This window comes from Crassostrea angulata, chromosome 9, assembly GCF_025612915.1.
Source record: "Crassostrea angulata isolate pt1a10 chromosome 9, ASM2561291v2, whole genome shotgun sequence".
NCBI classification, from domain to species: domain Eukaryota; kingdom Metazoa; phylum Mollusca; class Bivalvia; order Ostreida; family Ostreidae; genus Magallana; species Magallana angulata.
The window spans coordinates 13,203,857-13,218,601 of record NC_069119.1 but is presented as its reverse complement, the minus strand read 5'-3'; the positions used below and the strand labels follow the sequence as shown (position 1 = coordinate 13,218,601).

The following is a 14,745-nucleotide window of genomic DNA, read 5'->3' as shown; positions in this document are numbered from 1 at the left end:
AGTTTTTAGCTCCACCTTTACAAGTTGTTTATCATTCATCCAACGATTTCTTTCTAATATACTTTGGGATATATAAGATACAAAGATTAGGTTATACCACTTTTAGCAAAAGCTGAAAGCGATTGCAATCATTAAACTTCGTGTGTTTGTCTATTCACTCATAGTTAGGAGAATTAGCTGTTAAATAATTAAAGAATTAACATTTCTTTTTAAGAAATACCCTTTTTTTTCGACGTAGATAGATAGATAGATAGATAGATAGATAGATAGATAGATAGATAGATAGATAGATAGATAGATAGATAGATAGATAGCCTAAAATCATTGAATCTCAATTAAAATTGTAGGTGCACATTTACAGGTAGTGTTCGACATTTGTATATATTTTTAGACATTTCCGTGTAGAAGTAATTATGTTTATAATCAGGACATAGCTGTGACTACAAACAGACGAGCAGATAGACGGGCAGAGTGATTCTAATATACTCCCTTAACGTCGTTTGCGGTGGTATATTAAAAAGATGTAAGACTCTTATAATAGAAAATGATTTTTATCAAAATTTATTCATGCCAAATTAGCTTTTACATGTTTTTGTTTTCATTATTTTCATTACTTAACTGAATTTGGGTAGCATAAATGTTCTACATAAATACCCCCCCCCCATCCCAAAGTGCCGGCAAAAAAATTTCCCAAGGGGCATTTAAATTCAGAAAAACATTCGGTAGGTTGCCTTTTTTCTTCCTTTATTTGAATTCATTAATATGTCAACACATATAAAGAACGGAGTTCAGCTCTTGTCAGTATATTTGTATAAAACACCACTTAAAAAGATGGGGGCAATGGTTTTTATGATATTTTAACTTTGTAACACAACTTTCTTTTTTAAGCAATTATGTATTTAGCTCTCATTATATTTCACCAGCAGAATACTTTTTTTTAAACATAATACCACCTCCCCCCATAATGAGAGGCTTAACCCCTGCTATAGATGTTAAATTATGATATTTGTTTTTCAAAAGACAGCTTTATGGTCTTCTTAGATATTGAAATTGTAAACATTAGCACTATAACACCATTTTGCGTTTGGAACTTCTACCCTGAAATTCATGAAATTAACAATTTTAGTAGAAACCTTTATAGTATTTCAAAATGTGCGGTCGTTTTTTAGTAGAAATAAAGACGAATATTTTTTAACATTAGATTTATTAACACATGTACAATATGACCGTTTTGGTCCTGATATTCCAGATGTGCAAAAGTAGAGAAGAGCTTAGCAAAATTGTAAAATTTTGACCATTTTATAACCCTGCTCTTGTGCCCATGTGGGCAAGAGTTATGTCATTTATAGTTTATGTTCTCCTTACCCCCAAATTACACCATATCAAATTTAAAAGATTTCAAGAACAAGTTAAAACTGTCAAATGTTGACACACGACGACGGACAAAAAATCAATTGCAATCGGTTACCTAAGTTTTAAAAAAAAAAAATGGTGCACATACTTTCCATTTGTGTCAACCCCATTCGTTTACTTTGAAATTGCAAATTAAATACTAGCTCTATTGAATCTCCAAAGTGTGTTATTCTATACAGCCATGCCTAAAAGATCAAATATATCATATAATAATTTTCAAAGTTGCTTAAATTCTATCTAATTTTCGCTCTTTTATATTCTCTCTGAAAATCAAGCCTTGAAAAGATTCACCAAGAGAGGAAAGATCCCCAATGTAGAGTTCTTAACATTTGTAAGGTGTTATCCTTAATTAAGATAATAAGTAAGCCATATTCTTAAGATCTAATTTTAATCGTTAATGAAAGCTGGTACCCATATACTTGTGTATACATAAAATTCTATAGACACGGCTATTTACAGTTCCTTCTAGGCCATAGGTGAGAGATAAGAATACAAATGGACCTTAAAACACTTTTGACATCTTAGCAATAATTTTTTTTCACCAACAATTTATCTACATGACACATCCGGAACAGATAATACAACGTGTAAGTAAAAAAAGTATTTTGTAGACACGTAAAAGATTCTGATAGGAGTTGTGCACATAAAATATTTTTCTTTTTTTTTTATTCAGTATCCAAAGACAGTAATTGTTATAGGATAAAAGCGAGAACAATGGAACACAATAATACGAAAGATGTCTGCAGGGCCACTACCGAGTTGGTGTATTCTGAAAAATAAACAACAAAACAACAATTAGGATTTTTGAATTACAAAATAACAAATATAATTTTGTGAGCAAACATTAACAAGCATAAGTAGTTGAATTCTAAATATTCTTTTTTCATGTTAAGTGGTTGAGTGGATTGACTATATACAAAGAATGGTGAGAAAGATTTCAATAAGAAACTGATCTTAGTTTCAACTTCAGTTGAAATGAGAGGGAAATATATTTGTAACAACACATTACACCATTAAAACTTTTCCCGAAGGAAACAAAAATCAGCTGACTTTCCTTTCCTCCTCCTTTTCACAAGTTAAAAATGCAGCATCTTATTTTTCATTTCATAGTTATCTCTCTTCTTCCTCATCTACCTTTCAACAATTCTTATCAGCTTAAACTTATATAAAAGTGTTCCCCACAGTTCGATGGAAGAAAAAAATAGAGTATTTAGCGACATTCCATTCATTTTTCATTTTTAAAACACCAATTAAGGTCAAAATTGTGTTTATCATGTATCGCCACATTAGGTCAAATACTGCCACAGTTTAGTTGCAATAATGAAAAGGGAAATAACTTTGGCCATGTCTCACCTTGTGGAATGCTAAGCTGGAACTCTCTTGTCTGGAACAAAGGATCGTTGTAGATAACACTGAATGATGTTTTAAAATATTCCGCCGTCACTTGCAGAATCTCCAGTGTTGTTTCTATCTTGGAATTAGTAATTTCCTACTCAAAATATTAGAATTTTATTTAAAGTAAACCATACAATCTAAATCAAAACATAAATAAAAGCGATACTGTAAACTTCAGTGTATAATTACACCACTAAATACTCAAAAATAAGTATGCTTATTTACATATATTTTCTTTAAAAAAAAACCCAATAAGTTTATAGAGAAACTATTTACTAATATAATATTAATCAAACATGTGAATATTTATAACAGGCCAAATCATTCGTGTTTACAGCAATCTATATCATCAGTGTTTCAAAAAAGAAGCAATTATATAAATGAACTCATTATTAAATTTTCATTTTGTGTTTTCTAGTGTTATTTATCCTGTTTATCCAAAAGCAACATTAATATTGGGAAAGCTTCAGGAGTTATTTATCCTGTGTACTTGTCTGAACCTTCAGAAGTCAAGCCTTCAGATATAATGATATTGTTATAGCTATCGGAGTTGTGAATTCCGTACACTTGCCTTGCTCTAAAAGCTAAATTTATATTGTTATAACTTCATGAGTTTCACCCTGTTTTCTTGACTTACTCCTCAGGTACATTGATATTGTTATAGCTACAGACGTTACCTATCCTGTTTTCTTTACTTACTCTTCAAGCTACTTTGATATTGTTATAGCTACAGGAGTTATCTATCCTGTTTACCTGACTTACTCTACAAGCTACATTGATATTGTTATAGCTAGAAGAGTTATCCATCCTGTTAACTTGACTTACCCTGCAGGCTACATTGATATTGTTATAGCTGCCGGGACTATAATCTTCACCAGTGTCTCCTCGCTTCCACAAGATCTTGTTACAGGCAATACCCTCAACATCGTACACTTCACATACAATCTTGTGACGTTTGTTGTTTACAATAGCAGAAGAATTGGTGCATTTGAATTTAAGATCCCCTATAAAGATCACAAAATCAATCAACAGTTTTATTTCTTGCATATTAAGCTGAGAACAGGTCTTGTCTTGAAATTTCTAATGGCATGCAAGACTTTTTGTTTTCTAATGGAAGTATCAATTTTGTGTGAAATTGAATTTTGTGAAATATTATGATATTTATATATATGATGGCAGACCAATTTGTTGACGTTCATCATTAGATATGATGGCAGACCAATTTTCATGTCAGAACACTAGTTAAACTTAAAAAAAAATAAAAAATGATGAATAACTCGTACAACTCAATAATTAAACGTAAGTTAGCTTACCTTGTCTGACAAGAACTTGATAGGTGCGTTGCATTTCTGAGTTGGGTAGTCCATCAACTTCTGCACTACACATCACATTAACTTTGCTGTTGCCTGTACAAATTTAGCATTCAAATCTCTATCCAAAGTTACAATCATTGCAACCATTGCAATTATTCAAGCAGACTTAGATTCAATTTATTTGAAAAATAGGAAGCAATCAGAACACTTCTATAACAATATCTCTCAAATGTTACAGTATCAGTATTATATTGATAATTAAAAGTAATGTTTGATATGATATGTCAGTACTAGAGACTTATTTTACAAATTATTAGCAAAAAATACACACATTAAACAAATATACTAAATCTTCTGTCATTTATAAAGTGATCTTTTTTTTATTTTATGCAAGTTATTTATTATAAAATTATACCGTATTCTACCGCATATTGCAAGAATATGAAATCATAAGCATTGTCCTTTTGGTATAATTCAGTTTATAAATGTCAGCTTTTCATGGAGTCTAAGGTATTCAAAAAACTTTCTTAGCAACTGTAACTTTGATTATAACAGTGCAAATTGCTGGTACTAGAAACTCGAAATGGTAATTTAGTCTGACTTCAGAAATAATACCACAAGACAAATGACCCACCCAATCGGGCTGGCTAGTAAACATTCATCATACCCTGCCTTATTTCACACCCCCTTTTCTTCCCAGAACAAACCAACGTAAGTGTAACTTTGCAAAAGAAAAGGGAGAGCAACTCGACCAGGACAAAACATATAGTTAATTTTAACTGATTAGTAAGCATCCCTTTATATCTAACCAATTCACAATTATGAAGATACATGATGATACTGACTTCTGAAATCTGTTTCTTCGGCAACAAACTCTGTGCCCATCTTGTCGTCAAAGTCAAATTTCCTTCCATTCATAAGATCACTGTCCATCATAATGCGGACGTTTGCGGTGGGTTTGCTGCCATTTACATGACAGGTAGGGGCGTATCTGCCAGGGAAGACCTGCAGTGGGTGAAGAGCCTCATTGTTTTCATCGGTCAGAGAGAACTCAATGCTTTGGTCAAACTTGAACCTCATACTCTTGATAGGCTCTGTATAAGTGAGAGTATTAAAATGCAGTGGAATTACTCGTAATAAGCTATTTAACGGTAACAGAAAATACAATATATTATTCATGGAACTAGTACTTTAGGATCAGAAAATTGAAAGTACAACATTACTAATGGAAGTACCCTTTATACGCTTTAAAAAAGTCAAAGTAGAACATTACTAATGGAAGTACTCTTGAAAGGCTCTAAAGGTGATGGCACTACCAGTATTTTACTCATTGAACTACTCTTAATGGAATTTATAACAGTGATTGTACAATAATACAAATGAAAGTCAAACTTAAATAAAATTGGGGGAGGAACGGGAGTTCACTGTACACATAAAATATAATAAGTATAGTTAGCATAGCCAGTTTCAAGGTAAAATTACTAAAGCGTAATGGTATCAGCAACAAAATAAATCAATTGATTTGACCATTAATAGAGTAGATCTTGCGTAAACAGTTCTTTAATCCTCCCTCCTAAATCATATTGGGTCTGTTAAATTGTTTCAGTTTTTTAGCATTAAAGTTTTAAAAACAATTACTTATTCACTCCTAGATAAACATTCAGCCCCATATTTTGGCCCCACATTTACATAAAGGGTCATGATCTGATCAAAATATCGCATGTAAGGATTTTTCTGATAAGTCTCTTCCTACCGATAGGTTTGGAAAAAGTTTTATTTTGTTCCCTTTATGTCTATGTAAAAATTCACTCCATCCCATCCCCTTTCGTGACCCTATTCTACGCCTGGGTATCATGATTTAAACAAACTAATCTACTCTTTCTAAGGATGTCTCCATACAAGTAATAGCATTTCGGGCCCAATTTTTTTGGAAAGACCCGTTTTTAGAAACTCTGAATGTGAGACATAATGTGAATGTAAAATCTCATCCTCCCCCTTGTGACGTCACTCTGCCCTCAGGGCTCATGATTTGATTAGAACGTGATCCTTGATTTGCTTCAGCAACACTTTGTGTAAAGACATCAAATTTTTTGGAGCGAATGAAAGATCTTTTTAAGACTGGCTTGAATATACACTGCTTCATAATTCTAGATATTCAAAAGAAATTATTTTTGAGAAGATTTTTTAAATGCTTCTTTCTCAATAATTCTAAATGCGATTACCTTGAAAGAGGGGTTTTTTAAATTTGAGTCCCTTTTACCCATAGATGCTTTATACCACGTGTGGATTAAATTTGCCACTTGGTTCTTGAGAAATTAAAACGAGTGGCAAATTAACAGACAGTCCGACAAACAGAAAAACTGACAAACACTGGACAGCATGTGATCAAAAGTGAGCTAAATACAAATATCAAACATTATATTGCTTTACAACTTTTACAAATATATGCTAGTCAAATACATTTCACTTCTATTATCAATTACAATTTTACTTTCTTTGTTTAATATATTAAGTTTATCAGCACAGATGTTAAATCAACATTGGGAACTAGAAAAAGGAATCTAGAAAATGATTTATGTCATGTAAATCTCGTGCTGTATGGATTAATTTGGGCCTACGATGTGCAATGGCACTTCGCAATAAACAAATATTGAATCCACTTGAGTATTATATCAGTTATCTACCTCTGAGTTGTATAGGCACAGACTTCATGGCCACAAGATCACCCCTGACTTTCGTTTTATTCTTCCAGAACTTCTCATACACCACACAGGATAGGTTACCTTCATCTGTTTTCTGAACATCGCCAAATATAAAATATGACAACAACTGTTTATGCATTCGGGGCATACTTAAGAAATATGTCATTAGATTACCGTAGAATGTGTTTAAACAGAAAATATACATGTATAAACTTAGGTATTGTTTTAATTTATCTCTGGATAAAATATGAAACAGGTAATTGAAATACGGTAAAATGAACGCTCTCGTGTTTTACGATTCTTTTCAACCTGAAAACTACATTTTTTCAAAGCACTGGTCTGACACTGATACAAAAATGGTAAATCAACACTTACTGGTTAATGTGATTTCCAAGCTGATGTTGTACATCTGTGGTAACCGAACGTTGCAAAAATATCTCAAGGTGAGTTCAGAAGACAGAAACACACATAGATTGGTCAATTGTTGAGAGTTGTGGTACCACATGACCTCCAGGTTGCTAATTTATGTCAAGAGCTTCTACATCAGGGATATTGCAGTACGCCACATAACTATCCCCAGGATTTACCCAGGTGGATTGAGACCATACCTTAAAAGTGTACTCGGACCTAACTAGTCCTGAGTGAAAAATTGATTTAATATTAGGCCCTTTGGATAGAAAATGTCTGTCAACGTTATTATGAGACAAACATTAATAAAGGAATCGACTTACGTAACAGTACAATTTGATTTTAAACATTACAAAGGTCAAACAGCCTTTATATTTTTTTTTATACAAACACGAACTGAGAGTAAAATTATAAGGAATGAAATTAATAGCTACTCAACTTTGCGGTTTATAAAAAGGTGAACTTTCTTAATAATGTATAAGTCGTATAAATTGATTGACAATTAAATTAATTTTTTAGTCAAGTGTATTAATATCTTTTTTATCAAAATACGAAATAGGAAGAAAATTGTTGGCTATGCGTAGCCATCAGATTTTTATATTTGCAGAGGTATGATCTTATATTCTCTAAATTACAAAAATATTCATACCTAAAACAATGCTTAAAAATATAATTGTCATTTATAATTTGGACATCATATTTTAAAATCGAAGGTGCATCAAAATAAAATAAAAATCGTATACCGATGAAAATCTATATACATAATAATGCTATGTTCAGGGGAATAATTCTTAATTTTTTAATGAATCCATGTTACCAATCTCCATTCGTAATACTTCAAATATATGGTGCATTTTAATATTTTGAGATGGCCCCTACTAAAACCCAGACGCTAGAATTTAGTCTTTTTTATATATGAGGTAGAAAATGATGATATTAATCAGATATCATAATTTGAGAAAATCTGCTTCGAATTGCGGAAAATGATAATTTCCTATACATTCCTAGGTGGGGTGTTAAGGAAGCATACGGAATCTAAGTTACATGTAATTCCGTGAAATATCAAATCTAAGTTATCATGTACATATTCAAGTATCTAAGCAACGAAACGTAGACCAAAAACAAATAAAAAATACTGAAGACATTTTTTTTTTCAGAAATTAGCTTGTATTACGTAGATTCACACATTGATGACGTCATGACTATAAGTTGAATGTTGTGTGAATTTGATCGGAAAGCATCGTAAACATATTCAAGGTATAACTAATCTAAGAACTCTAATAAAGTGTTGCAGTGTGATTTATTGAGAATTGAACAAAAGAATACTGTGAGAGATGTTAATTTTATCAATCATTCGATAAAAGGTACGTGAATTTGCTTTTATTTCTCGGCTAGGCTTTCCCTTCCGTTGTTTACGACATAAAAATCCGACTATAGAACAACACTACTGTATATATTGAACTTGAAATTTTATAGGTATCGATATCGTTAGTTTGATCAATGCTTTAATTGAAAAGTGCTGTTAGAATCCCATGTTGTGTGTTGTTTTGATGCAACATACCGTTTTCCGTGCAAACTTTATGAAAGTTGGGAAGGTTTCACAAGATCCGGATGAACATCTATTGATTAAAAAGAACATAAATTCTAGCAGCGGTTTTGATTAAACGTAGATGGTTTGCCGTCACTTGGTATGTTATTTTTATTTTGGAAACCGAGGGGTAGTAATGTTTTATCTCATTTTATGTTAAGAAATATACGGAAGCTATTTATAGTTGTAACGTGATAATGCACCAATGTGGCAGTAATGTACTACCTGATTTTATTGCACTGACATCTATTTTAAAGGTTAATAATAATTTTTTGATCTTATTCAAAATACTTATTTAATTTCACGATTTTGAATATAACAGTCAAAATAAGACGTTAAATTGCCCATATGCTTCCTTAACATTCCCGCGTATTGTAGATGTACCTGTATTTTGAGATGGTCCCTAAAAAGAACCAGACGGTCGGTTTTCTCAAAACTTTGCAAAAAAAAATACGGTTGGAGTAAATTACACATGGTTAAAAAAAGTTTTGCTATTGTAGTTTTTCCACACAAAAAAAACAAACAAATCGGCCTCCTTAACATTCAATAATTAAAAAGGTAAACTAAGGACACTCTGACCTGACTCTGAGGAGATGAATATATTCAGTTTCTTCCATCGAAAAACATGTATCAAACAATCTTCAAGTGTATTTCTAATTTGAACTTTGAACCACTTTCAGCCATTCACAAGGATCTTATTCCATTGACTGGGAGCAAGATCCTGCGTAAACTGTTCCCATTTCCTTTAAAACAGTAAACTCCTCTCTATTTTTTACAACAAACTGTGATGTTGACTTTTTGATGAATACAAAGTTTATCACCCTTTTTCAAAAATTTAAGAAACTTGAAACACAAAATTATTTTATGTTTTTAGGGAATCACAAATTAGCTCATTTTAAGATTTCTGAAATTATAGAATGAAAATCTATGAAAACGCTTTTGTTATGTTATAAAGGAAATTTAAAAAAAAATATTTATTCAATGGTGAAGAGATATTATAACAAAACGTCACATTTGAATTTTATCTCATTTTTAACAGTCACTGGTAAAACCTTATTCGAAATGTTGCTTTACATGTATCAATAAAATGTGATAAAATGGTTTGAATAAAAATATTACAAAATGTCTTACCGTGCATAAACATGTAAATAAGAAATCCCATATTTATTTGCTGTTTTTCCATTGTCAATTTCGGAACACATCTACTGAATATTAAATTCCATGTAACACCACCATCGCTATTACTAAATGAAAGGAAGTTAAAATATAAATACAATCTTTAATATCGGAAGTTCAACTGTATAACAAATGCTCACTTCATATAATAAAAAGTTATAGTAAAAAATATGTATCATATAATTTACATGCACAAGTATAAACTTAGTATATCATTTTAAAGACCAAAAACCCTGTGTTCTGTTAGTTGTAAGATATTTGTACACAATCCCGTAAATTTATTAATTATAAAGGTGTCCAAGATAGCTCAAATTATATAAAAAGAAACGGAAATGATTAAGGAATTGTCTTGATATTTTAGGTTAAAGGTACTGTTATGGTTAAGGTACAATGCTTTTTGTGCAAGTAAAAGTGGACATGGTTATCAAATGTAAATTTAAACATTCTGAAAGTTCTATGTTCGTGCGACACTAATGAAGACCCATATTAAGATTACTATTCTATAACAAACAGAACAGATATCAATAAAAAATAATTGCAGTTTTGATCTGTTAACCACTGAATTAAATAAAGACTAAATTGAAATTACAAATTGTGAAATATTAATTGCCAGATGTTATAATTTTTTAGTACATTTGATATATAGCGGACATGCGTATCACATTAATGTTCAAAACCTTCCATTAAAGATCTGAATTGATGCAACATTGAAGACTCGGCAAACATTAAACAAATATCTAAATTAGTAGTGTCTGTTTTTGGAAACCCTTCTTAATATTAAATTTGACCACTTCCGCAACAAACACTTTGTTCGTTTTCTAGGGTTATATAAATATGGTACAAAATGATTTGAACGTTGAATCTTGTCATACATATTACATGATATAAAAAGAAGATTGACGTTTGAGAAAATCCTAGATTTATTGAATGAATTTATTATAGACCAAGAAAAAACCTTTGAAAAATGACAGTCACTAAGGGTGCACAGTGCACCTTAAATGGGGATATATGAGATAACTTTTTGCAATGTATTTTCAATACTAGTAATTATTTTTTTTAAAAATCCAACTTAATTCGTTTGTTTGATGGTTTGTTCCCAATTTTATTACAATTTTGAAACCAGATTAGTCAATATATTTCATCTTGTTGTGCTGCTGGTCAAGGCAAAGATAAAGCTAGAACCAAAATATACGCAGTATTATATTTGTTGATAATTACAATGTAACAAAAAGCATAGCATAAAATATGATTCGAAAAAAACTTCATTTTGACCACCATTTAGTTTAATAACATTCCTTTAAAGAATATACGTGATTTCTTACTGAATTATTTCGTAAGACCACATATCCTGCATTAGTCTACACCGTAGTTAGAACCACCAATATTAGTTTAATAACATTCCTTTAAAGAATAAATGTGATTTCTTACTGAATTATTTCGTAAGACCACATATCCTGCATTAGTCTACACCGTAGTAAGAACATAAGTTTTTATTCTGATCGAACGTCGTCTTCGGGAATGGGATAGAGATATATTATCCATAAGCTGTTTTTACAAGCAAACACTTATAAACATATCATAGGTGCTTAAGGACAGGACCAACCCCCTTTCCCCCAACTATACACCCACCCACCCCAAGTATCTAAACCTACTGAACCTTTACTTATTTTTAAATTATCTTTTTCATTTCTTTGACATATTTATTATGTAATGTACATAATCATTACAAAATGATTTAAAACAAACATTTAAAAAATAAACACATTCCCTAGGCATCTATATATATTACAACAATGTTGCTATCTTCGTCCACCAGCCGAGAGGTACTGTCAATGAATATTTGTTAAAATGTGCTATGAATGTACATCTACATTTTGTAATGTTAAGAAGAAATGTTCCTTTTCATGTTGTTTAAGAATCTTCTGGCCAGAAAACTATTTCCTTTTTTTTGAAATTTTCGTTTTATCGTAAAGATGAACTTTTTTAATGTTTTCTATAGACACTATACAGCACTCTTGTAAGGAAAAAAGGTACTGTATTTGTCAACAGAATCATTTGTGTGTATTACTAATTACTTTTTACATGGAAATGTCTGATTACGCTTATGATTTGGCCTTAATTTTAAATTTGTAAGAAATGTTAAAAATGTGGTATTATTTGTGAGTATCTTCTGATGGAATAGTATTTAAGTTTTTACTTTCTCTGTGCAACTTTATCATTGCTATTTATGTGTAAGGAATCTTTAGAATAGGATATTTTAAGATTATTTCCATGAGGAAACGGTATTCCTATTGCGCAGCTTTATCATTATTTGAATTTCCTTCTTTTTCTTCTAAACGTATAACATGTGTAAAGTGTTCGTTCATAGGATGACTATCGAGGACCAGACTGTTTTTGTATCATGGCTTCGACATGTTGTTACTGAGCATGAGACGTTTTCTCTCCAATCCTTCACCTAATCGCTACTATGCTTATCAATGCATTCCACTCTTCTCCCAACTACATACTTATTGAGTTCATCCCCGAACAAATATAGGAGCGGCTAGACTTCAAGGAAATTGAAATAAAACTTCGCATTGTATACTTTATAAACGTTTCACGTTTTAAGAATAAGAATTATCTTTATAAGAGAGTTCATAAATGCTACGGCCGACCAAGCTTTTGAAGGGAAATCTGCATGTAATTACCAGCTCTTGATATAGCACTTGTTCCGAGGAAATAGCAACTTGTAGACTTTACACAGTGTAGTTTATAAACCTTTCCCTTTCCATGACTAAGAGGAGTTTTTTTTTAAAGAGAGATCATCATTGACAAGCCCTTACTTCCTTAGTAAAATCTTAAGATGCAGGCAATTTTTCTGATGTTACTCTGTCTACATCGGTATGTTCTCTTAATTTCACACTTCTCCTTACATGTATGAAGGTACAGTTGTACATGTATTCACGAGACAGAGGGGATGTGAGATCTATTTTGTTTGTAGAAATATAAATAACAGGGCTCCATTGAGGGGGGGGGGGGGGGCATTGTAATAAAAATCGCCCACTGTTAATGAATACCCTTTACACAGAAAGAGTGGATTAAAATGTCCTTATGTCTCAAAAATGAGTTCAGGTTGATGCATTGCAAAGAAACTGTTTGTAGTGAAATCTGCAGTTAATTACCAGCTCTTGATATAGCACTTGGTGGTCCATGGACAAAGCAACTTATGGACTTTACACTGTAAACCTTATTAACTTTTCCCTTTTCATGACTAAGAAATATCGTTTATAAGAGAGATTATTACTGCCAAACCCTTACTTCCGTTGTGAAAGCTTAGGTGTAGGCAATTCTTCTGATGTTACTTTGTGTCTATATCGGAATATTGTCTTTAATATGCACTCCTACTTATATGCATAAAGACACATGTATTCACGAATAATGTGAGAATAATGAGGGAATAATGTGGCCATTTTATTTGGTGGGAGGGAAGGATGAAGCAAATAACATGGCTACACATATAATAGGGGGATCAAAACTATGTACTAAAAATAGTCTACAGTCAATGAGTATTTTACACATTTGAATAGTAGGTCAGCGTGTCCTTGTGTCTCAATAGTGAGCTGATGGCCATGCTTTTCAAAGGAGCTGTCTGTGTAATGACATTCCTTATTGTTAAGATCTAGTAAAATAACGGATTCTATCGATTTTGGAAATTTAAAATATGGATTCCTTAAATGATGCTTCTAAGAATATGCTGATTTTTATCAGTTTTAATGGGATTAATCATAAGATAAACATGATGAAAGTTTGTACTTTATGCTGTCATCTTCTATTAAATATGAAGGAAACTGGCTACATATGTACACATCTCGGATTGTTTTTGTTCTTTATGTATAATTCCAATAGTCTGAAAATATTTATTTCTATGTCGTAAGTTCTTTTGTAAGACGCAGCCCAGGTTTATTTTGCATATTTCTGCGTAACGTATGTCTAGTTGGTAGATTGTTTTTAACATTCGGGGAAAAGGTACTTACGTTATTTTGTTTAAAATAAAATGCAAGAGCTGCGATATTGAAATAGCAAGGTTATAAACATTTTATGCAATGTACAATTAATGGGATGCGGATTTAAAGATATTTCTTCATTTTTACAGTATTCCTCATTTGATTGTCTTTATACATGTATGATTGATATTTTGTGGCTGAAAATGGAGTTTGAGCATGGGTTCTTTAGAATTGACAATAATGATTTTTTTGAAGATGTTAATAAAGTAGATGGTGTGTGAGAAGATATATAAAGGATAGTGTGTCAGTGAAGATCTCCTGGCCCTTCATAGGGTCGATAGAGGTTATTAAAGTGAAGGCAAAAATAACTGCTAATCAAAATATACATCTGACTTAAATATATTACAATATTAGTAATGGACTACATGTATGTAATATCTCCCCTAGAAAGCTCATTTAGACTTGCTCCATTAGTAATGCCTTAAGTAGTTAAATATTATCACCATTACATAGACTATTAAGATCATGGTTTTCTCGTTTAATTCAAGCAGAGACAATACTTTCATTTAGGATATCAATGAGGTCTTTCGTCGGACACAATTCCTGTCAGGTGATGGACAGTTACACTTAACACAACTCTTGCTAATTGCACGAAAGCATTTATTAAATGTATGAGGATATCTCCATTTAATTTTCCAAATTGAAAACTGTTTCTTGACATGGAGTAAATTACAAAAGAGACTTAACACAGCAGCCATGTTCTGGTG

The 14,745-nt window shown here is 31.6% G+C and overlaps 1 pseudogene; it reads right to left on the bottom strand.

Moving 5' to 3' along the window:
- Positions 1-2,064: 2,064 nt before the first annotated feature.
- Positions 2,065-10,132, bottom strand: LOC128162428 (uncharacterized; annotated as a pseudogene).
- Positions 10,133-14,745: the final 4,613 nt, after the last annotated feature.